This window comes from Callospermophilus lateralis, chromosome 2 (genome assembly GCF_048772815.1).
Source record: "Callospermophilus lateralis isolate mCalLat2 chromosome 2, mCalLat2.hap1, whole genome shotgun sequence".
Classification (NCBI taxonomy): domain Eukaryota; kingdom Metazoa; phylum Chordata; class Mammalia; order Rodentia; family Sciuridae; genus Callospermophilus; species Callospermophilus lateralis.
Window position 1 is genome coordinate 21884991 of NC_135306.1, and position 7791 is coordinate 21892781.

At 38.4% G+C, this 7791-nt stretch overlaps 1 pseudogene; it reads right to left on the reverse strand.

Annotated features, from left to right (window-relative positions):
* Window positions 1-106: 106 nt before the first annotated feature.
* On the reverse strand, window positions 107-1058 carry LOC143385510 (baculoviral IAP repeat-containing protein 2 pseudogene; annotated as a pseudogene).
* Window positions 1059-7791: the final 6733 nt, after the last annotated feature.

Consider the following 7791-nt stretch of genomic DNA (forward strand, 5'->3'; position numbering starts at 1 on the left):
AAATTTTTAAATGAAATATAGAAAGCATGTGCTGTGGAAATTTTATGGCTAAGTTTATGGAGAAAATACCATCAGTTGACCAGGTATAATAAAGAGATATGCAGAGTTAGGAAGAAAGACAACACGAAACTGCAGGAAGTAAAAACAAAATATAGATAATGTTTAGCAAATGTAGAAGAGTTAACAGTTCCCAGCATGTCAAGCCACCATCACAACAAAAGAATTTGACATCATCATTGTGATCCGCTTAACAAAAACCAGCACTTGCAAGCTGTTCAGGCTGAACTGGAACACTAGATCATGAGCACATAAACGTTCTCATTCAAGCTTCGTGTGTCTGCATGCTGACTTGAAATACTAAACCTCAGCATTTCTAGAGAATTTTCCAAAAATGGACACTTGGGAAAATATCTCCTGTGTTCTGACATAGCATCATCCTTTGGTTCCCAGTTACTTAGCTTCCCACCACAGGCAAAGCATGCTACCCTATCTCCAAGTCCTATGCAGTAAAAGCCAGTTCTCACCAATTCCAAAGGCAACAAAAACGTTGACAGCCACGCATTATAAGTAAGAAATCTGGCTTCTTCAGTACTCATTGGGTAACTGTAGGGGTTAGTCATCAAAGGAGAGAAGTCTTCAACAGCTCTAGAATTAAGAGGATTTGGTGAAAGGCTGGAATAAGAATCATGGAATGAGCCACTATGTTCCAAACTCGGAGATAATGAATGTTCAAAACTGTTTCTCATTGGAGAGGTATTCTTAGAGGTGGATTGCAGACTAACTGAAACCAGATTCTGAATAAAGCTATAGCTAGAATATAGCTGTTTATACTTTTCAATAGGATTGTCTCCTTGTTTCCAGTTATCCAGTGTCAGGCCACAATAGAAGCATCTGACTTTGTCATTCACACCAATTTAATAAAAACCAGCAGGAGCATGACTCCCTTCTGAAACAGGAACACTGATGGGGAAAGTTGAATATATAGACATTCTGTAGAGCCACATGAAAAGTCATACTTCATTTGTCCAATTTGACAGGATTGTGCTATCTTCCATCATACTCCTTTTTTTTTTTTTTTTTTTTTTTTTTTTAATGCAAGGGATCTTGGATAACTCTTTGGAGGCAGTTTTGTGCATGAGTAGGTAGCAGTTCTTTTTGATGGCTAAAACTTTTGTTACTGCTGTTTACCGGTGATGAGTCCTTGCTTCCCTGAATGCTAAAGTATAACACCAAAGAAGCACACCGAGGCAAGTGTAGAGTGGGAAATAGAAGGCTTTATTAAAGGACAGCAGAAAAGACTTCTCCCCAGAGGAAGAAGGGGACCCAAAAGGCGGAATCCGTGGAAGGGCGAGGTCTTCCCTTTTTTATAGCTAAGGTTTTCTTTTAGTCTTCCCATATTCATGTCTTTTGTCTCCCTTTATCCTGCAGTGATAGAATCCAGGTGGGAAGGCCAAGATAGTGGGCTGAAGGAGTGACCTGGGCAGGAAGGGCCTGGGGTGGTTTTTGATTAGCACCTCCCTGTTTGCTAGGAGCTACTTCATTAACAGTTCCTTAGGATGAGTTCTTTCCCCCAGGTGCTGCTCTGGTTTCCTGGACTCCATTCTTGATAATGGTCTCCATTTTATCTAACTACACTAACTACCTATCTTTAAATCTGGCTTCACTTTCACATAAAATTTCTCCTGTCACTTTTTTATCACAAAAAGAAATCAAAGATTCCTTAATTTAGTTGAACCCCCACACCCTCTTTACTAGATTTATGTTTGAGTTTAAACTCAGGTGGGATGAATATCTCTTCTAAATTACCAAGATACCTTTGAGTACTTTGGGATTATATTAACACTTTTAAGTAACTCACATGCTATTTGCTCACAGTTTGGTATAATAACTGACTTAAAGGTCTGAAAAAAGTTTATGTACTTCTAAAAGTTTCAAAACTTCTTTATTGTTCAAAGAAGTTTATATTATCAAAAAAATTTAAAAATATATTTATTTTATTTATTTATTTATTTCTTTTTTGGTACCAGGGATTGAACTCAGGGGCACTTGACCACTGACACATCCCCAGCCTTATTTTGTATTTTATTTAGAGACAGGGTCTCACTGAGTTGCTTAGAGCCTCGCTTTTGCTAAGGCTGGCTTTGAACCTGCCTCAGCCTCCCAAGCCACTGGGAATTACAGGTGTATGCCACCATGCCTGGCTATTCTCAAAATTCAAAACAACTATAGAATGCTGAAATTATGTCTTTAATTTGTTTTTGGTTACAAGCTATGAAGCCTAGATATCAGGACAATTACTGATTATACCACTAAAGTAAAGTTAAATGTAGGCTTTTTTCCCTTTAACAAGCACTTTATCATGACATCCAAAATAATCCCACTTTATTCTAGCAAATAAGAGTAATTAAAATCTTCAAAGGGTTACATTATTTAAAGGTTAATTGCACCCAGCTTATCACAGCTTATTGACTTAAGTGGATTATATTAGCTTCAGCTAACAATTTTTGGGGAAGTCAACACTCAAAGCTTTTTTGTGCCCTATGCCTATTATTTCAAAAAAGATAGTATTATATATTTAATCTCAGTCCATTTAGTTGTAAGAGAAGATTTGTGAAATAAATCAGTATATAAGTATGAACACAGGAAGAATTAAAGGGGTAGTGTCAATGCTTCTTATGGGTCATTTCAGGAGTTACTGGATTTAGTATTTTTTTTTTTTTTAAGAGAGAGTGAAGAGGAGAGAGAAAGAGAATTTAAATATATATATATATATATATATATATATATATATATTTTTTTTTTTTTTTTTTTTAGTTTTTGGCGGACACAACATCTTTGTTCGTATGTGGTGTTGAGGATCGAAACACGCATGCCACTTGAGCGCGCTACCGCTTGAGCTACATCCCCAGCCCCGGATTTGGTATTCTTTATGAAAGCTTTCAATATTAAATTACAATGTAGTTTAAAAGAACTGTAAATTACTAACACTGGAATTCATCAGAGTTGCCAAATTCTTTGGTGCCTTTTCACTTGTTTTGTAAAGTAAGGATTTTTCTATTACTGATAAACGAATATTTTCCCTAATTTGTGAGAAACAATAAAATGTGTTAAAAGGAATGTTAAAAAGAAGAAGCAGCAGCAGCAGCAGCAGTGGCTATCCCTATCCCAAGTGTGGGATATTATCTTCCCCAGGGGTGGCTGAAGGTGGAATGTCAGAAGTTAAAGACCATCAGATGAAATGTCAACTGTTTTAACTGGGAAAGTTACAGACACTTGAACTAATGGTTCTCAAATGTTAGTGTATCTTAGAATCTCAAGGTGTTCTTTACTTGAAAACAGCTTTTTGGGACCCTCCAGCCCTCTGCCCTTCAATCTGTTGCAGGTGATCCTCTGGCCACACTCTGAGAAACACTGTAACTTGTGGAAATATTCCATTACCTAAATGACATTCCACACAGGAACAAATTACCTGGAATGACATCTTTGGAGAACTGGTAGCCAAACTATAACTTCTGCTTAAAAGCAACTGTCATGGTAAAGAATGATGGATTGTGCATCAGTAAAGAAAGAGAAAACTGCAAATCAATTGCTTGCCTTATAAGCAGTCTGGTGGAATCTTCAATCCAGGATTAGCATACTTAGGGATAATTGTGTAGGCTGTGTGTTTAGTTTTTTAACTGTTCTAGCTTTAGTATGAAGAATAATTGGAAAAATATAACATTAAAGGTTAAAAAAAAAACCCACTATTTTTTAGATTATTGCAATAAACCAAGTAGGCAATGGTGATATGATATAAAGATAGTTTAAATGATAATGGAAGACATTATCATTGTCACAGTATTATCAAGAGATAGTAGTTGTTAGAGCTGCTCATACCTGTAATCCCAGTGGATCGGGAGGCTGAAACAGGAGGATTGCAAGTTCAAAGCTAGCCTCAGCAACTTAGTGCGACCCTGTTTCAAAATAAAATATTTTGAAAAGGGATGGGGTTATGGCTCAGTGGTTAATGAGTTCAATCCCCAGTACCAAAAAATATTAATATTAGAATTTGGAGATTTATTGTCACCATTCATGAATAGGAACAATGAAAAGCTAAAAAATAATACATTATGTGGTAGATTACCTTTTGTAAAGACAGTCACACCAAGACAGATGCGGTGGCACATGCTATAATCCTAGCAGCTCAGCAGACTGAGGCAGGAAGATTGCAAGTTCAAAGCCAGCCTCAGCAACTTATGGAGGCCCTAAGCAACTTAGTGAGACCCTGTCTCAAAAAAAAAAAAAAAAAAAAAAAAAAAAATTAGAAGTGCTAGGGATGTGGCTTAGTGGTTAAGTGTCCCTGGGTTCAATGATACAAAAAAAAAAAAAAAAAAAAATGGCAACACCAATTTATATCTCCTACCCCATAAAGTATTCCTACAATGTAATGTTGATATCCTTTTTTGAGAGGAGGTATCAATTTCCTTCCCCTTGAAACTAGGTTGACCTTTATAACTACCTGAGTCAATAGAATGCAGTGGTGGTGGGCTGGGGCATGGTTAAGTGGCAGCTTACTTGCCTAGCATGTGTGAGGCCCTGGGTTTGATCCCTGGCACTACAAAGAGAAAGAAAGGGAGGGAGAATTCAGTGGAGGTGGTTCAGCCTTGTGTCTAAAACTGGATACATCCATGTATGAGCAGCATCCCAGAATTCCTACTTATCTTCCCTTTTAGTCACCTAAAATAGGGTACAACTATTCTGACTTGTAACAGTGGTATAATTTTTTTTTATACCCTTGAATCTAATTACAACTAGAGTCAGTGTATACTCTGTGCGTACAGTTTCTTACATTCAACATGATGCCTGTTTTTTCAATTTTTTTAAATATCTTTTTTAGTTATACATGGACATAATATCTTTATTTTGTTTATTTATTTTTAAGTGGTGCTGAGGATCGAACCCATTGCCTCACAGGTAGGAGGCAAGCACTCTGCCACTGAGCCACAATTCCAGCCCTGTTTTTTTCAATATTTTTGAATGTTGTTGTAAATCAGTCATTTTTTGTTTCTGCATAGTGTTCTCCTATGACCTGTTATTTATATTAGTTTCCTGTTTTCATGGCCCTTAACTCAGAATCTGTTCCTCCAGGTGGAGAGAAAGTACATATGTATATTTGTGTGTGTGAAGGAGAATTTCCTGCCTTCCTTCTAGAATCACTGTGCTTTAAAGAAACGGAGCAGTCAGGTCCTTACCATGTTCCCCACCTCCTATTTTGCAAAAAAGAAAAAAAGTACAGGGAAGAGGTTTTGCCAAAGTGGTAAATTGACAGCTGACCAACTCTGTGCTTCTGCTTTTAGCAGAAGAGAGCACATCTTCCCCCATTTCTATAGGGAAGAGAGCAGGCTAGGACTCCACTCAAGAGTCCAGAATAGGAGTTGTAAATGTCAGCGTTGCCATTCTTGTTTAAACGCTAAAGTCTGTCTAATAGAAATAAAGCAAATGAAAGAGAGGCACTCCTGATTGGATCCCTGGCTTCTCCCATCTCAGGCAGCTTTTGAGATATCTCCTTGGGATCTTGGGCTTCTGGAGTTTTCTGAGTCTGGAGGCTTCTGAGGAATAACATCCTGGGCTGCTTTAAGGACACCAAGTTCTTCCTCACTTGCCTGGCTTAGCTGGAACTGCAAGTATCTTGGAGCCAATTAGAGGCCATGAGTTCCTCTCTGGGAGAGCTGACCATCTTTGGAAAAGAAAAAACAAAAAGTCCTCCTGCACAGCTGTGCAGAGAGCCACAGGGGGTGTTATGCAACCAGAAAGAAAGAAGAGAAATAGCAAGGCAGCTAGGAAGGGATTGTAAGAACCCTCTAGAGAGAAAAGAGGTGAGAATAGGGAACAAAGGAACTTTTTGTAAAGACTCTGAGACACTAGGAGGAAGCACAGTTAGAGGGATTGGCCTCGAAAGTCAGAGGCAAAGTCCTCTGTTCATTGTCACAGAAGAAAAGAGACAAGGAAGGGACTAGATGCAAGAAGAGATGAAACTGATACTGTCTGAAAGATCAGCTACTGAGATCTCAGCAGCAAGGAAGTAAGGGTGGGTGAAGCTTGATAAGAGTAGATTACATTTGAGATAGCTTCTGGGGCAATGTGAACTGACTGGAAGAAAAAAAAAAGGTTTTCCCACTGTGTTAAGGGCCCATTTGAGGTTAAACGCCACCAATGTATGTCACATCTATTTATGCATTGATTGCTTTTTCTCAAGATATACAAAGTAGTTCCAAAATAGGCATGGAGAGGAGGATTTTTGGATTGAGCCAGGAGTTGGGGTTTTGTAGGATGAATTTGACAGGAGGACAATCGACATTTGAGACATGAGCAAAATGTGTTTAAAATGATGACTGTTGGAATCCAGTTTTGATAAGGAAGATGAATTAAGTGTAGCTAATATAAAAGAAGAGAATAGAGAGATTCAAAGGATAAGAGAAGTTAAAACTTAATAACCAATATGGTTACAAAGTTAAACATATGCTTACTGTATGACCCAGCAGTCCCACTCCTAGTGTAATTTATTCATGATATATGTAAACACCCACAAAAAGACCACATGAAATATCTGTCTGTTTTATTAATAATTGCAAAAACTAAAAATATTCCAAATGTTAGCACTGGGAACAGACAAATTGTCTTACATTCATACAATGAAAAACTATATATAGCTGTCTTGTGTGGGGTTTTTGGTTTTGGTTTTGGTACCAGGGGTTAAACACAGGAGCTCTTCACATTGAGCCATATCCCCAGCCCTTTTATTTTTTATTTTGAGACAGGGGGCTTACTGAGTTTCTTAGGGCCTCACTAAATTGCTGAGGCTGGCTTTGAATTTGCTATCCTCCTGCCTCACCCTCCCAAGTTGCTGGGATTACAGGTGTGCAAAATACCGTACCTGGCTGTATTATCTTTTTTTTTTTTTAAAGGGGGAGACAGTAAGACACCATGTCCCTGAATGTCCCCTTTTTGTTCCCAAAAACCTAGCCAAGCCTAGTGCAGTGGTACATGCCTGTGATCACAATTACTTGGGAGGTTGAGGCAGGAGAATAACAAGTTAGAGACCAGCTTTAGCAATTTAGCAAGATCCTGTTTCAAAAAAAAAAAAAAAAAATTAAAAAGGACTAGGGGTGTAGCTCTGTGGTAGAGCATCTGTGGATTCAATCTCACAAAGATTGATACAATCTTCAATACACACAAAGAAAGGGAGGAGGAGGAGGAGAAGAAAAACAACCTAACCAATTTAAGGGAACAGTGATTGTCCAGATACATATTAACATGAAGGACACTGGATTTCTCTTATGAATGCCGGGAACTAGGGCAAGTTAGTGTTATTTATAGAAAGCTACTTTCTTGCATGTTTGCAGGGACGATTGTTCCTTGGGATGCTGGTCATACAAGCAAACTAAGCAAGCTAATGCTGATGATGTCCCTACTTCTGCAGCCTAACATAAAAAAAAAAAAAAAAAAAAACTCTCTCTCTGTGACAAGTGACAGAGAACTGTGGAAAGGATACATGCCATTCATCCAGCTGGTTGCCACTGGCCAAAATGCTATGTCAGGAGGCATTGTGTGGCAAAGCCTCCTGCAGGATAGAGGTGCTCTCTGTTCAGCCTATTGCCACTGGACCTTCTCCATAAGCATTTCTCAGTGAAGTTTAATTTCTCATAAGCTAACTCCAGGAGTTTTCTTTGGTCTCTCGGCAACCTATCCCAATGCCCTGGCATAACTGGGCTGTGGATGTGACAGGGACTGAATCTCAAAAGCAGAATGCTA